Raw genomic sequence first — 14,941 nt, 5'->3', positions numbered from 1 at the left:
CCCATTTAACTACTTTTCTTGAAAAATTAGACAACAAGTACCTAATATAATATTCTCTCCAAACCTGATCTTCCGAAACTTTCTTGTCATATTGGAATAAAAAAAAAAAATTCAGTGGAGAAGGAAGAATAGAAAATGCTAGTGAATATATTTTTAATTAAAATAAATTTAATTCAGTAGATGACTTTTTTTTTTTTTTGAAGTTATGCAATGCTAAGCTTAAAAATGAATTCTTGTCAGTGTTCTTCAGTAAAAATTCTGAGATATCTTGGTGTCTTTCTCTCTTTGAAAGGGAAAAACGGTCTGTTCTTGTCCTTTGAAAATGGGTTTCTTGGAGTTAGCTGTGGTGTGGGGAGGATATTTGCTAGTGGTTTCGCTGACACTCCTCTAAGGCTTGCTGTTTGCATTTTTAATCTCCCTGATGTTTATTTGCTTGCAGTGTTTGCAATGTCACTTCAGTTTTGCTCATGAAACTTTTTAGGTATTTATCCTTCACCCACTGCTAATGTTAGATCTTTGTTATTGTTCCTACTTTGTCCTTCAAATTCCTCTTCCCTTCTCCCTATCCCCTAAAAAGATTGAAATATCAACTGAAGTGGGGAAAAATGCCAATCTACCAGGTAATCTTTTCATTATAATGCAGACTTAAAGGTGGTTTTCTTCTGTATTTTTGTAAAGCACATTTTTAAAAAATCGCTATATATAAATGTGCAGATTGTTTGTCAAAAATACACTTAATGCTTTTCTCCCCCACTAAACTTCTTATTCTAAAGTGATGAAAGTGTTCCTGTTTGATTGTTGAGAGTTGCCTCAGAAATAGTTGGCCTTCAGTGAAGAATGAAATGGTTTTTTGTGAAGTTTTACATCTAGTACATAATACTCAAAAGCTAAATAATGACAATTACCATTATTATTTTTAAAGACTGGTTCTATATCAGCTTTTGTCATTTGTTTTGAGAGAAAGTTTAAAAAAATTCAAGTCATAATTCTCCTTATCCCCTCAAAAGACTAAAATTTCAACTATTTTTTCATTACTATACAGAGAAAGAAAAGTTTTTGGAAAGAGAGATTTTCATCCTGTCTTAATAGGAAAATATCAAGCAACTAGGCAATAATGTGATGGAGGCACAGTGCATACAGTAGTATAAAATAATTTAAGGGGTACTGTATATAAACTGGTACTTAGAGGAGATTGGTAGGAGAAGACTTCAAAGCATCAGGGACAAATGTTTCTACCAATGCTATCTGTAATGTTTGCCTGTAATGCTTTACATGCTGCCCCATCCCTCTGTGGCGCCTCACTGCTGCAGGAAGCGGGGGGTGTGGGGAAGGTGGTTCAACACCGGAGAGTTTCTTCCTTGTGGACTGTCAGGGAGGACATCATGAGAGAGCATGGGGGTGTGATAGGAAAATGCAGATGATGCCTGCTGGTCAGTGGTGGTACCATGTTACCTGAAGATTCATGAAATGAAGGACGGAAGGAAGCACAGTCTGCCCCACTCTCACCACAAAACCTAGCTGAGGGAGATTTTTCTGTGTCTCCTCTCTGGCCACAGGACCTGAGTGAAGTTGCAAGGTGGCATTAGAGCCTAACGACATACCTTCTTAACTTCAGTGACCTCTGGTTTGCAGTCACAAATCACAACGAGCTGCTGCAGTCAGTGCATTGAGTACCATGCAGGTTGCAAGCCAGCTGAAAGCACTGACTGTGTCTGTTGCAAAAAGCCTTTGTTTAATGACACAGATATGTTTGGCTGGTATCTTTTCTCATGGTCAAGCTGTTAGAAGCTTTCTCTGTTTTATAGTCCTCTATTTACTTCAGTTTATTGATGAAGATAATGGTGGGACAAGATGGGTTTTGCTTTTCAGTGCTTAGCATTAACTCCTTTGCAAGCCAAAGCAGAGCTCTGCTTGAGGTTTCACAAGGGTCAAATTGGTACCTGATGTTTTCAGCCAAGCTCACAAAACTTGTTGCATCTATAAAACAAGTATTTGGTGGGTTGTTCTTTTGTTGGTTGTGGAGTTTGAAGTTCAGATGGCACATAAGCGAAGGGGAAGAGGGAACGGATGAGATATTTAAATCATACTTGATAAAGAAATCTGAAAAATCTGATATGCAGCAAAATCATTCTGTTCTCTACCAGTATGTGCTTCTTGGTCTGTGCTTATATAAAAATTCAGAAAGGATGTTATGCAAGTAAGTGTTTCTTTGCTTGACACTCACTACGCAGCCACCTGTTAAAGCATAACAGTATGGATGATTCCCAGTATGAGATATGAAAGCTTTACTGCTTGTGATGAAGTATGTTTACTAACCTTCAGAAAGCAGATTTTGTTAGCAAAGTAAGATTTGAAATCCTGATAAAGTGAATGCATACAAACTTTGAAAGTAGTACAGAGGCTGAAAGGTAGTGTTGTGCTAGTAACAGAAACAGAGCAGCCAGCTGACTTTTCCTGTAGAAAACTTTATTTCCTCTACTTCCTAAACTGCAACTGTGGACAAGGGTGGGTTTTAAAACATGTTCTTTTTTGGCTATCTTCAAATTCAACAGTATAAAAAAAGACCTCTTAATGCTCTTGTGCAATATTTAACGTGAGAACATTTGACTAGTAGCCTAAACTCAGTATCAATAAATGTAATTAATTATGCATTGTCAGACCATTGAGGGGAATTTATTCTCAAAATAAAATGGAGAAACTAATGGAAATGGCCAAAGTCTGTAAAAGATGGTTAGTTCTGTCTCTTCTGTCACCTGTGGTTAGATATGTGGGTGTACAGTGTTTCTGAGTATCCCTGCCTATGTGACTATGTGTAAAATGTGTTGAAGAGGGTGGCTGTTTTGGAACATTTGAAAGTATTACTTACAGTTTTGAAAAATGTGAGTTTAAAGGAACTCGGAATTGTCACTGACCATGTGGAAGTGGGTAATATTTGCCTATTTCAGTAATTAATGTGACCCTAGACCTTGGAGTTCCTGAGCTGTAAATGCTTAATATGGAATTTATGCCAAATATTTCCATAATCCTGCATGTAAATCTTGAATATGTTCTTGCAGTATCTGTGGTTTTATTTCCTATTATCATCTCCAGCATCCCCTTGCTGCCTGTGCAACAACCTTAACATAGACCCATAATGTCTTATGCAAAGATAATATTGTGTTTTGTCCCTGACAACTACTGAGAGCTGTAGAAATTATTACACTTGTGAAGCTATATATGTGTAGTGGATCAGAACTTACTTACACACTAAGGGCCAGATCTTTATGGTATATATCAATACAAGTGTTTGGAAGATAAATCACATAGACATCTGACCCTATGAGAATTTAATTTTTTTGGTAAAGTTTATATATTGATAAGACTAACAGTAATACTGAGGAATAGTAGTTCTGAATGAGTTTCTTGTTATCTTGGGTAGTTTATTTAAGGAAGGTCTTGGAATAGGAAGCTATAATCAATGTTTGTGGCTTTCTTATAAACAAAAAACTCTACATATTCCTTGCTCAAGGTGAAAGCTTTAGCAGCTTAAGTATATCAGGAAATACCAGTAACTCTTTCGACAAGCAAACTGTTTCCTCTATCAATAGTTACTGGCCTATTTGTATATGGAAGCTTATTAGTTATGCATTACCAGTTGTACTTGTAATCTCCTTTGTGTCTGTTGGCATATCACTCATAATGTTGATTTAGTACTATTTAATGGGTTTTGATGTGTTTCCTTGGTCTTGCATGACCCAGTGTATTCAGCTATTCAGTTTGTTTAGCCCTTGTCTGTGAGACTGCTCTTTCTTGTACCTTTTTGTCTGCTTAACATTCATTTTGTTCACTCTCTTAGACTCACAGTGAAATGTTTTGTTACCTGTTCTCACTCAGGGCATTTGTTTTTCTTCTCCCTGCCTCACCTCTCAGTTTCTTAACCAGTTTAATACTTAGTCATTTCCCCCTATCTCCTGCCTCAGATTTTCAAGTTGTTTTTACCCCTTCTGGCTAACTATTGTTTTCTCTACCACTTCTTATATCTGCTATTCTGCAATTGCATCAATTACTGCACCAATGAAATGCTGATGACACTTGCAAATTCTTGTTTGTAATTAAAAGGAATCAAGCTTTGTTTTTCTATTGATGATACTATTTATCTGTAATCTGTTACACCTAAAATGTGTGAATACAAAATTTCTGCCTGATTTTTCTGGTCTAATTTCTCAATGAAACAAGACTCTTTCAGTCATCCAGTTTTGTCCCTCATAACTTCCCATTCTGATTGGAATTGCAATCAAACTGATAGTGAAATTTCTGCAAGCTTTCTGTAAATTAGTACCTGTCTCAGAAGGCCCTTGCTAGCACAGTAAGGAAATACATGGAATCAAAATAGGTGGTGAAAAGGTAAAATGAAGAAAACTAAATTGGTTCTCTTCTCTGAAGTAATTGCATTTCATTACAATGGTTAGATGGATGTAAAATGGATCATAGGTGGTATGGGCAGCCTTAGTATGTTACCATGCTGCAGGAATTGAGTAAACCCCTTTTGATATAGTTGCAATTCATTTAAACATAAGCTGAAGTCTGTTTTCAAGTGTGTTCTGTCTTAGTAAATCTGTAATTGGGTGCCAGCCTATAACCAAGATACATGTGAAGGAAGGGATAGGGATTTTTGTATATCTTTTTGGCCATTGACGTTATAAATTGTGTAATGTTACTCGAGAGAATAAGTGCAGGTAATTGATTTATGAGTTTATTTCCTTGGCAATTTCTGTGATGAGTAACTGTGGTGTTGAATGACTTTGGTAGTTCAGAGTAGCTTAGCATGTTTTCAAATATAGGTTTGAATGAGACACGCTTTTTAAAGTGATTGATAACCCTGCTAATAACACTTTGATTTATGTAGTTGGAGTACTCTTGAAGATGACAAACTGAATTCATCTTCAATGACAAGATTCTAGGAATGCAAGTAATGTCCTCAAACTGTTGGACTGTTGGTATTTAGTCATTAAGACCAGACTAGATACAATCCACAACACTGTGCTCCCAGTACTGACACCCACTCCCCTGAGCTGAACTGCCTGTGTGTGAATGTCAGGTCCTCAAAACCTATCATTCTGTTTTGCAGATATGCTCCTGTCTGCTGTGGTACTTGCTAATGTAAATAGAGATTTAGAGACCGAAGGTGTGATTTTATGTCTATTAAAGACAGGCTTCAGGCTTCATTTCCAGGTTTATTTAAGGATAACTTTCTTGGGTAAATTCTAAGTAGAACCTTTGAGAAGGAAGAGGAAATTCATGACCACTCAAGCATTTGATATTGTAAATAATTAAATTTGCCAAAATGGTAACATTTACATTTACTTTGGAACTGCACAGCAGGAGGAATAAAGGTTTGCTTTCAGCACTGAACATGAAGCTACTTTTTCTACCAAACCTTGAATGAGAGTATTGATAATAGCCTCAACAAAAGATGCTTTGGAAAGGAGGCCTTTCCAGCAATTTGGATGATTTATGAAAAGCATTGAGGCATTAACAAAGTTCATTACCCAAACCATTACTGCACTGTAGACCAGAACCAGCAGATTAAATAGCTTTCTCAAGTAATAGTAAATTCAATATCTTTATATCTAGAGGACCTGAAAACTTGAGAGTGAGAGGGGCTAAAAAGAGTAACATTATTGATGATGGGGTATTGCAGGTATTGCAATGAAGAGACCTTGTGGGGTTCTGCATCCATTCCATAGTACTACATTGTGCAGAACATTGATTCAGAAACCTTTGTTGCTTGCTAGAACTTTTTCACATTGTTTACTGAATTGTGGAGGTTATGTGTCCTCCCACCTTGCCCTGCCTAGCAGTAGTCTAGAGAAAAACTACAAAGTGATATTACTGCCTCACTTTCCTTACACTGCCTATGCTGGCTGTTTTCTATAATTCACATTTTTTTGTTGTTTTGGTTTGGTTTGTTATTTTTTCTCCATCTAGTTTTGTAAGGGCTACAGCTGAAACAGAGCTATTCCTCAGAGTCTGCCAGTACAAGTTGTGCTACAGCTGTCTAGGGATGGCGAAAGAGGGGAGGCTGTTTTCCACCTACTCAAAATAGTTCATAAGTTTTGTCCTACAGTATATTAAGTACAGCTCGTATGTTTGCAATGGAAGTTTTTGTAGTTAATTAGAACTTGCAGATAACTGGAAAACTGATGGCTTTCCAGCAGCACAGTGGTTATAATGTAATAGGTGACAGGTGAGAATGTGGCCATGCCTCACCTGGTGCTGGCTCACCTTTGAAAATACTGACGTGGTTGTGGCCAGGTTGTTTGACAGATGTCATAGTTTATGGTAAAGCTTTAAAATTCATAGCAGTGTTATGAAAATCCTGTGTAGAGTTGTTTTATGTGAAGGCTCATATTATTATTTGCTTATGACTGGATGGATCAGAACTGCTTAGGCATTGAAAATTTTGTCTAATGATTCTTCTAACAGTTGCTCAGTGACTCCCACCCTTAAAGGTAGCTGGTCCTGTGCTTTTGGAGAAAAAGCATTACTTTTGAGCCCTGCTATTGCTTTAAAGTTCTGTCTTGTGTGACTGTAGGTTTCTAACGGGGCACTATTGGACAGGTACAGCACTACATGTATGTCCCTTTAAACATTTGACAGTGGGAATGCTATGTTTGTGATAAGAGGCTGTTATAATTCGAGGAAGTGAGCTGTGTAGCTTTGGTGCTGTTGCTGACCCAGTAACACTATAGTCACTCATCAGTTAGGGTGGAATAGACTGCCTTTTTAATACTATGCAAAGCTGATCTCTGCGTGGCAAATTGTTGCTTCTTGCAAAGAGAAATAAGAAACATGAACAGCTTTAATTTCAGTGAAAGTGCTCTTTTATCTTTGGTAGTATCAGCTGTTGATAAATACCAGTGTTGATCAACAGAACATACACAGGTGATGCAGGAAATAGGTTAAAATATTTTGCTGTCCTACTAATTTTCAAATTGGATATGAAGCAAATTGCAATTTCATCCTTTTCAATAATAAAGAGTAGGACTTAAAGGCATAAACTAGAGCAATGGAATAATCAGCAGCACTGTTGCTTCCAAGCAGGTGACTGAAATTTTAATTCCATTAAATTTTTTGCTTTGGAGATACAGCTTGTATTTTCAGCCATTTGTCTAGCCACATAAGCTGGAATGTGTTCAAAATGTTTGCCAAGAACAAATCCGTTGGAAGAAATGTTATACTTTGACCCAGGTTCAAGATGTTCTAAAGCAACAAGAAATAAATATTTCTGAAGACTTATTTAATGTTCAACTTAGATAATTGTTGGGTTTTTTTGTCCCTGTGATCTGATATATGCTTGCTTATTAGTGTACACATAGTAATTTCCTATGTATTTCTCTCTACTTTTCCTCTATTTTAACTTGATACTTCTATCTTTTTCTGTTGGCATTTGTCCTTTAGAGAAAGTTTGGATGTAGAATGCTGTAGCAACAATTTATTTAAACCCAATTTAATGATAATTGAATTTCTTTTTGTTTTGATTATCCACCATCCCTAGCAAATTATTAGAAATTCAAGAAAGTTAATTTTCTTACGTGGATATACTTAGATTTCTGTATTCTATTTTTGAAAAACTTTTTCAGTAAGATGTAGTGAGTATTTTGAGCATGAACATGTTTGAATCTTCCCTTAAATTTTGTACTTTATTTTCGGCTGTCTGTCTGGGGTCCAGCACAATTGCCAAAGACTACATTTAGTGTGTTGACCATCAAGTTGACACGGGATGATAGTTGGGCATCCACATCGGTGAGAGCTTTCTTGCTGAATACAAAGAACTTTTTGACTTTCCTCAGAGTTGGACAGAGCTGCTGTTGAGAGTTACTTGGTTTTTTTCTCTTGGACAGACTGCAAAATGTGATCTAACAGGCTGATTTGTGGTTAATAGCAGTGGGTGAGACTGGAGCCTGGAGATCTGCTTGATGCAAGAATTGAGCTAATGGATTCGATTTCTATATAATAAACTTATTTCTTGGAATGCTAAGTAATTTGGTTGCTTTGATTATAAGCTGAGGTTAATTTTATTATTAATTAAAAATAAAGTTTTCTGAATAAGTTCATAGCAATGCTTGTAACTCTTGCTACTGCAGTTACACTGTGCTCTAAAGAGATGGGAAAGGATTACCAGAAAATAAGTTATGCACACGGGATTGCTGTGTCAGAACCAAGGATGTTTTGCTTATAACTTTGGAGGACTTTCAGATGATCTGAAAAGTATGAGACCATGCTTCTCAGCAGATGCCATATTTATGCCTTTCAGATGACAAATGACAAATGTAAAATCAAGAATGACATAAGACGATGTCAAGTATTAGCTTTTGACTAAGGATAGTTGCAAGGAAGCAAAGACAAAAAGGTATGTAATTGTATCCACAGTAGAAATATGATAAAGCTTATTGGTATGAGTCCTATTTTTAAAATTCATTAAAATTAATGAAGTAACTTAAAGGTTTGTTTGTTCAGTTACAGAGGACTCTTGAAGACATGAAAGCATGACTCATGCATACTTTTTTTCACTGGTTTTAGGGATGTTGTAGATGATGATGGGGGCTCTCAGTCTCTGTAAATTACTTCCTTGCAAAATAAAAAAGCCCCAACAAGTGTTTCCTAATCTCTTGATCAGCATGCTGACATCCCAAAATTTTATTTTTCAGTGAGAAAATGCTATTTTGGGCATTTTGTTTTAATGCTGCAACAAAACAAAGAATATTAATATATCCTGTACTTTGCCTGTAAATGGCTATAAAAACGCAAATTTCTTTTGTTTGTTCAAGGTTAGGAATATTTCTGGTTTTTCAGAGTTCAAGGAAGTCCAATTCCCAGTGCTAAAATTCATTCAGCTTTTTGATCTTTAAGCACTTTATTAAAATAAGATCAGTTTACTTTGTGGTTATGGCCTTAAATACATTGCCTGGAGTGTTTTTAATTGATAAACAATAATCGAACTGTAGGGATTATGGATTTTCCTGTAATCCTTTTTTCCTTTGTCTTCTGTGTAAATCTTCCTCCCTTTTTTACTCTTTCTTTCCTGAAGGGTAAGCAAACATGGAAGGAAGAACATCTTATGGTTTCTTTTCGGTAGGATTAAACTACAGAAAATTATGTGCTAGGTAGAAAACTGAAAACATTTTGGAGTGCTCTTTGAAGCCACAGACCCACATGAGGAAATTATGGTGGGGTTGCCACCCAAACTGTTTTTAAGTGGAGAAATTTTATTTTTGAAAGTGAAGACAAGCTGCTTGCTTAGAATAAAAATTTGTTTTTATGGCATCTTATCAAAGGCTGCTTTTCTCTCCTTCAACTTTCATCCCACCACCTCCTGCCAATTTCTACTATATGCACATGCACCAAAGCAAACATGCCCCTCCAACCTAAAAAAAAAACAAACCCGGAGTATTTATACTCTTACTCTCCCTCAGTCCATCTGTCCTGCTTCTAGTGTTATGACCCAGTGTTGTTCTGCTTTTCTCACTTCATGGGATTGCGTCCCAAATTGCCACTTCAGGCAGAGTACATGTTGCCATTTCAACTGTAGATGGGTGGTGAGAGAGATGTAGTGACATCTGTCAGCTAGAAGAAGAGAATGGGTTGGCAGAAGCATTGCTGAAAATAAATTTGAGGAGCAGAAGGAAGAGCAAAACTGACTCCATAATTCAGCTAAAGAAATGGTTTTATGCGTTTATTTAATATACCAAGGAACATAGAAAATGTGCAGTTAGCAAAAGGGTGCGTAAACATCTGTTACCAGATGAGTCTGGTTGTAGTTGCATTATTTTTCAGCTACCTCCTCTTCCTGAGGTGCTGGGAATGGAGACTGCCTGTGAGGTACGTAGGAAAGGTGTACACCTTCAATCAGTTGGAAGGCTCACTGTGACCTTGGACTTGCAGATGTGAGCTTTACTAGCGTGTCTCTGCTTCTTCCAGAACATGCTATCACAAATCTTGTCTTTTATAGGACTGATCACAACTGAATGACTAAAATTTATTTTAAAATTAACAAAAATGTTATAAGGTGCCTTAAAATTTATGACTGGAACTTGAATTAATTGTTTACTGATTAGTTGTTGAAATCAGTGGAGTCTTCCATGCTTAGTTATAAACTAACTCTGATTTGATTGTATTCTCCTCTCTGTTCAAAGTAGCCACCAGGTTGGTGTTTCAGGTTAATATGTGATATTTAGTTTTTTTCTAAAACACTGTAAAATGCTATATTGCTGAATTTATCTCTCAGAAGAAAAAAATAGCAGCTAATGTAAGTTAGACGGTTACAAGTCTGTAGTTTTCTTCTTTGTTGCTATGAGCCACTCAGGCTAGGAGGGCAGGATGCAGCCCTTCTCACCCTAGGTAGGCGTGAAGTCAGCCTTTGGCTGTCCCACTGTCCACCCTCCACTTTGTGTTTGACATGGTCAGTGACCAAACAGCAGCTGAACTGCTTCTGAACTTGCAGTGTAGCAGCTGAGGGCCCTGAGTTTTGTTCAGATGTGTGGATGGCTTTAAGTTTGTTGAACCTATTTCCTAAGTTTATTGGTTATTTAATTGCCATGTCAGTACTGGAGTCAAAGTCTACATGATACGAAGATACTTGACAAGATTTGAGCACACATCCTGTTGAAATGCAAGTATTATTACCAGAAATCAAGCTGCTTTTTTATTCTGAGATCTAGTTTATCCTTTCTTATCTTCTACCAAGACAGCATATGACTGGTTTTGATTTCATTTGTATGTAGTTAGCTGTAGCTTATCCTGTTGTTAATACTGTATTTTGAAAGAATGAAAGGTAGATTCAGCCTTTAAAAGGACTAAAGAAAGCCAACATCTTGCAACAAGTAAAAGAGGGGTGAGGTATCGGCATGGATTGCACTATTTCAAAATGCAGATGGGCCAACTGGGGTGGGACATCTGCAGAGATATTCCCGCAGGAATAAAGAACTGTAGTACTGGGAAATCCATTAATTTGCATTCAGTTGGGGTATAGTGCACATCTGTTTAGGCAATGCAGCTGCAGTAGGAGACAGTGGTTAACATCAGCCTGGAATTCTAGTTTACGTATATGTTGAAGCATGTCTGGTTTAAACTATGAAAATCTAGCAGTCCCAGTTTGGACTCATTACTCCTAGAAAGGAGGTTTTAGGGGATTGCCTATCCCTTTTAAGATGCATTACATCAGCTTCTGCATGAAGCATGACTCCTGGCATCTCTTAGCAGAGAAGTACTGGGGTATGGCAGGTGTTTTCACTCACCACTGTGTTTTCTGGCTGTAGTTCTGGTGTGTTGGCAGCCCACTGGATTGACACTTGAGTTATCATTAGCTCTCAGGTTAACACACCATTCGTAAGAATAGATGAAATTCACTTCTTGATGTTTGTCCTCTGTTGATCTGTAACAAGTTGTTCCACAGAACTGAACAGTTGCAAGCAGAAGTGCGGTGCGCCCTCTTCAGAAAACAAATCTGGAAAATACATCAGTATTTGTATTAGGGTCCTGATGTGTGGGTTCTTAAGAGCACCTCTTTGAGCTGCTTGTGATACAATGACAAATTGTGTGAGGTCAGGCATAGTGGCATGATATTGCAGCTGAATACCTGTTGCTTGTGTATGGATGCATGTATAAGAAGAGAGGGATTGCTGTGATCGAAGGTTTAGAAGGCTAATGAAACAAAACAGTTTTAAACCAGCTTTAAGCTTTATAACAAAATTTCACTAGACTGATACTCATTAACAATACACATTACTAATGTCTAGTTCTTACTCATTCCTAGTCATTACCACTGCATATTCAAAGCAATTAGTCTGTAACAATCTCATTATAAATTAATTGTGAGCACACAGGACCACAGAGCTGGTGCTGTGTATTTAGCACTGATAGCTATGATCCTTGGTGGTGAGATGTTCAAGGCTGTCACAGGTGCCTTTTGTTGATTAGAACTTTTATTCCTCCTTTTCAGCTTTTGCTGCTATTGAAAGAAAAGCAAGTGAGGGGTTTTTTTTTAGCAAATCTCAAGGTTGTACTTCATCAGTGACTAATAATTGACCATCACTGAGTTGCTTAAAGTTTTGAGTCTTCTGCTTCATGAACCTGTGTTTGTATTTTCAAGGCCTTTGTTCTTATCTCATATCTAAGCTGTATGCCATAACAAGAGGCAGCTGGTACCCAGCTGTAGCTCACACAGCAAGTTCTCCTAATAATTCACAAGCATAAGAGGCCAGAATTTGGGCCTTGCACTTTGGCATAGGAATGCAGTTGGCATAATGTCTGAGGGCTGTTCCTGGCAGTGGCAATACTATTTTTACTGAGCCACTTGGTACAAAAATGCATATACATTGTTTACTAGTCATGCTGTATAAGTTTGCTTGTTTGAGTTCATAACAAGTTAATAATTAGATACTACTCAATCGGCTGCTACTTTTATGGGTGCAACAGCTTCTGCTTTGGCTACAGACAGTTAAGGTTTTGTAACTGTGGAGGTAGTGGTGAACAGTACATTCAGCTGATGAACAGCTGAATCCTGTCTGTCCTGAGGATAGTGCTGTTCCAAGATTCCCTTGAGTAAGTACCACTTCTTATATAGGTACAGATTGGACAGAAAGCATCAAGCTTTGTATATTTACACACTTATAAATAGACTTTGCTTAATCTCTTGCAGATTATTTTTTCTCCTTTTTAAAAAGTGAAGAGGAATACATGGGTATGTGTCACCCAAATCTGTTCACAAAGCATTAAAAAAAGCACCAACAACAAAACACAGCAAAAAAACCCCCAAACAACAGAGGCTTAAAATGCTGAGAAATGTGTGGTTTGCATCCCTGATGCACAGATCACTTTAGCATTGGGATACTTTCCTGATATGGGTTTTTTTGTTGTGATGACATAGGCACGTTAATGTTATTCTCTGTAACTAGTGAACTGACCAGCTATTGAGCTGGATTTTCTTAAATATAGAACAGAAAAAAATGCGGTTTTAATTAAGCTGTTTGAAGTACTAGGAGTACTAAGACTATTTAAATTCTTATGCCTATGTAAATGGGTGTAAGGTTAGCCATTTTCCAAAGAAATATGCTAATCATTTTTGTTAAGGGTGGAGGCAGTTCTCTTTGTGGTATACAAAGGGTGTAACAGGTTGTTCAAAAAAAAAAAAAAAAAAAAAAAACAAACATAAACCCAAACCACCAGTGTGTTGGTTCAGTTGCAGTGAGATTTTGCCTGGTTAGAGTTGAATTTAAGAAAGAACATAACAAAGCTGTTTTTTATTAAAGATTTTCTTGCCTTGTATATCTTTTCACTTTCACCCTGTTTTTCACACGTGGCATTTAGTTTTGGTACATCATCTACTCTCAGAAAATCAGGAGGAATTTTCTTCCTAACGGTTTCACAAACAACTTCACAACTATGACATATCCAGTTTCCAGAGGGGTGCTGGAATTATTTCAAGGGTTGTCTTAGAGTGAGACCACCTTTTTCCAAAGCTTAAAAAAAAAAAAAGGCAAAACAAAACAAAAAAATACAACACCCCCCGCCACCACCTGTCATTCTTTAGAAGCACATACACAGATATATTTCCACATCCTCTTTAGATATGACTCCCTTTGTGCCTTTTGGAGACTAGGCTAGGAAAAGGGCTTAATAGTTAACAGGATCAGCTCCTTTGAGAACGTTTATAAGGCAAGGGAGAGAAAAAAGAAAATATTCTACCACCCTAAGTTTGGGAATGGCTTACTTAGTACTGGCAGAGAGATAATTAGTCAGCAGGCACTATCAAAGTCCAGGGGTGATTACAGTAGACAAATGTGTGTTTATTACTTCAACTGTTGCTCACTTCAGTTATTAATTTCCTGTCAAAACAGAAATACTACAGAGATGTTTCTGTGTTGCTGTCTTCATGCATTCCACTTAACCCCTTGATATCTTCTGACCATGTCCACTTAGATACCAAATACTGAGTCATTATAGGCATGTGGTAATCATTAACCATGAATAGTTGTGTAGCAGTCCTTGGCATCTGTCAAATCTAGGATTAAATATATACCGAAGTTGGTGCAGGTGTGCGCCCGGCCATAGAAGCGATGGGAAGGACAGGGAGTCTTTTCCTGTGCCCTTTACAAACCTCCATGGCCACCAGCAGTGCTTAATTAGTTAAGCACATGTTGTTGGGCATTCATCAAGTTGCTATCCACTGGAATTGCTTAAATGGCAGTAAAAATAGGGCTGGTTTGTGGTGTTTGGGGGTTGGTTTTTTTTGCTTTTAGCACTTGAAATAGTGGGGCCTTTCTTCCATATGTCAGTGAATTTTAATCCTTTCTTATGGCAAAACTTTAATATTTCCTGTCTACCTTCTTACAGTGTTTGAGTGGATTCAAGGCTTTTTTTTCTGTTGATAAACAGAACAGAAAAGTCAGCTGTATTTAAGTAGTTCATTCTCATAGGTTAGATACACACTGTTTTTTGTAATCATCCTTGTTTCTGCTCCAGAACTTTTAAAAGACAACTGTGAAATACTTGCATTTTTTTCATTGCTGTTTTTAATGTTAATTATGTTCTGTGGGTTTCTTTCCTAAACAACTAGTCATAAAAAAATCTTTACACTTATCTGTTAAAACATGCTGGTGATAGGTTTACTTGCTCATTCTGTGTTTTCCACTCACAAATGGCTGATAATTGGGGAAGAAATATTGACAGTTGTAACAACAGATCTTATTGCCATAGAGGGACACCATCAATTCTTACTTGAAATTAAGTCATTGAGGGAGTTAATCTTGACTATTTAAGACTTCATTTTAAAGTTGCTATGTTGATTTAAAATATGAAATTTTCTGTATTTTATTACACCAGATATTGCAAGAGAATAGCAAAACAATCAGTTTTTAATGAAATAACAATACTCAACTTTTTAGCCAGCCCAAGAGTGTCC

The 14,941-nt window shown here is 37.1% G+C and overlaps 1 protein-coding gene across 4 annotated transcripts in view; it reads left to right on the top strand.

The window, feature by feature from the left end:
- Positions 1 to 14,941, top strand: part of MGAT5 (alpha-1,6-mannosylglycoprotein 6-beta-N-acetylglucosaminyltransferase) — a 131,016-nt gene that overhangs the window by 31,401 nt on the left and 84,674 nt on the right. The window contains exon 2 of one of the 4 annotated variants that reach the window (XM_033003116.2): positions 8,297 to 8,392. The exons of the other annotated variants lie outside the window; for them this stretch is intronic. The gene's annotated coding sequence lies outside the window, so the exon portion shown is untranslated. The remainder of the gene's footprint in view (positions 1 to 8,296; positions 8,393 to 14,941) is intronic. 4 annotated transcript variants of the gene reach the window in all.

This window comes from Tyto alba, unplaced genomic scaffold, assembly GCF_018691265.1.
Source record: "Tyto alba isolate M040663 unplaced genomic scaffold, T.alba_DEE_v4.0 Super-Scaffold_7, whole genome shotgun sequence".
NCBI lineage: Eukaryota > Metazoa > Chordata > Aves > Strigiformes > Tytonidae > Tyto > Tyto alba.
The sequence above is the reverse complement of the archived record's forward strand: the minus strand, read 5'-3'. Positions and strand labels throughout refer to the sequence as shown.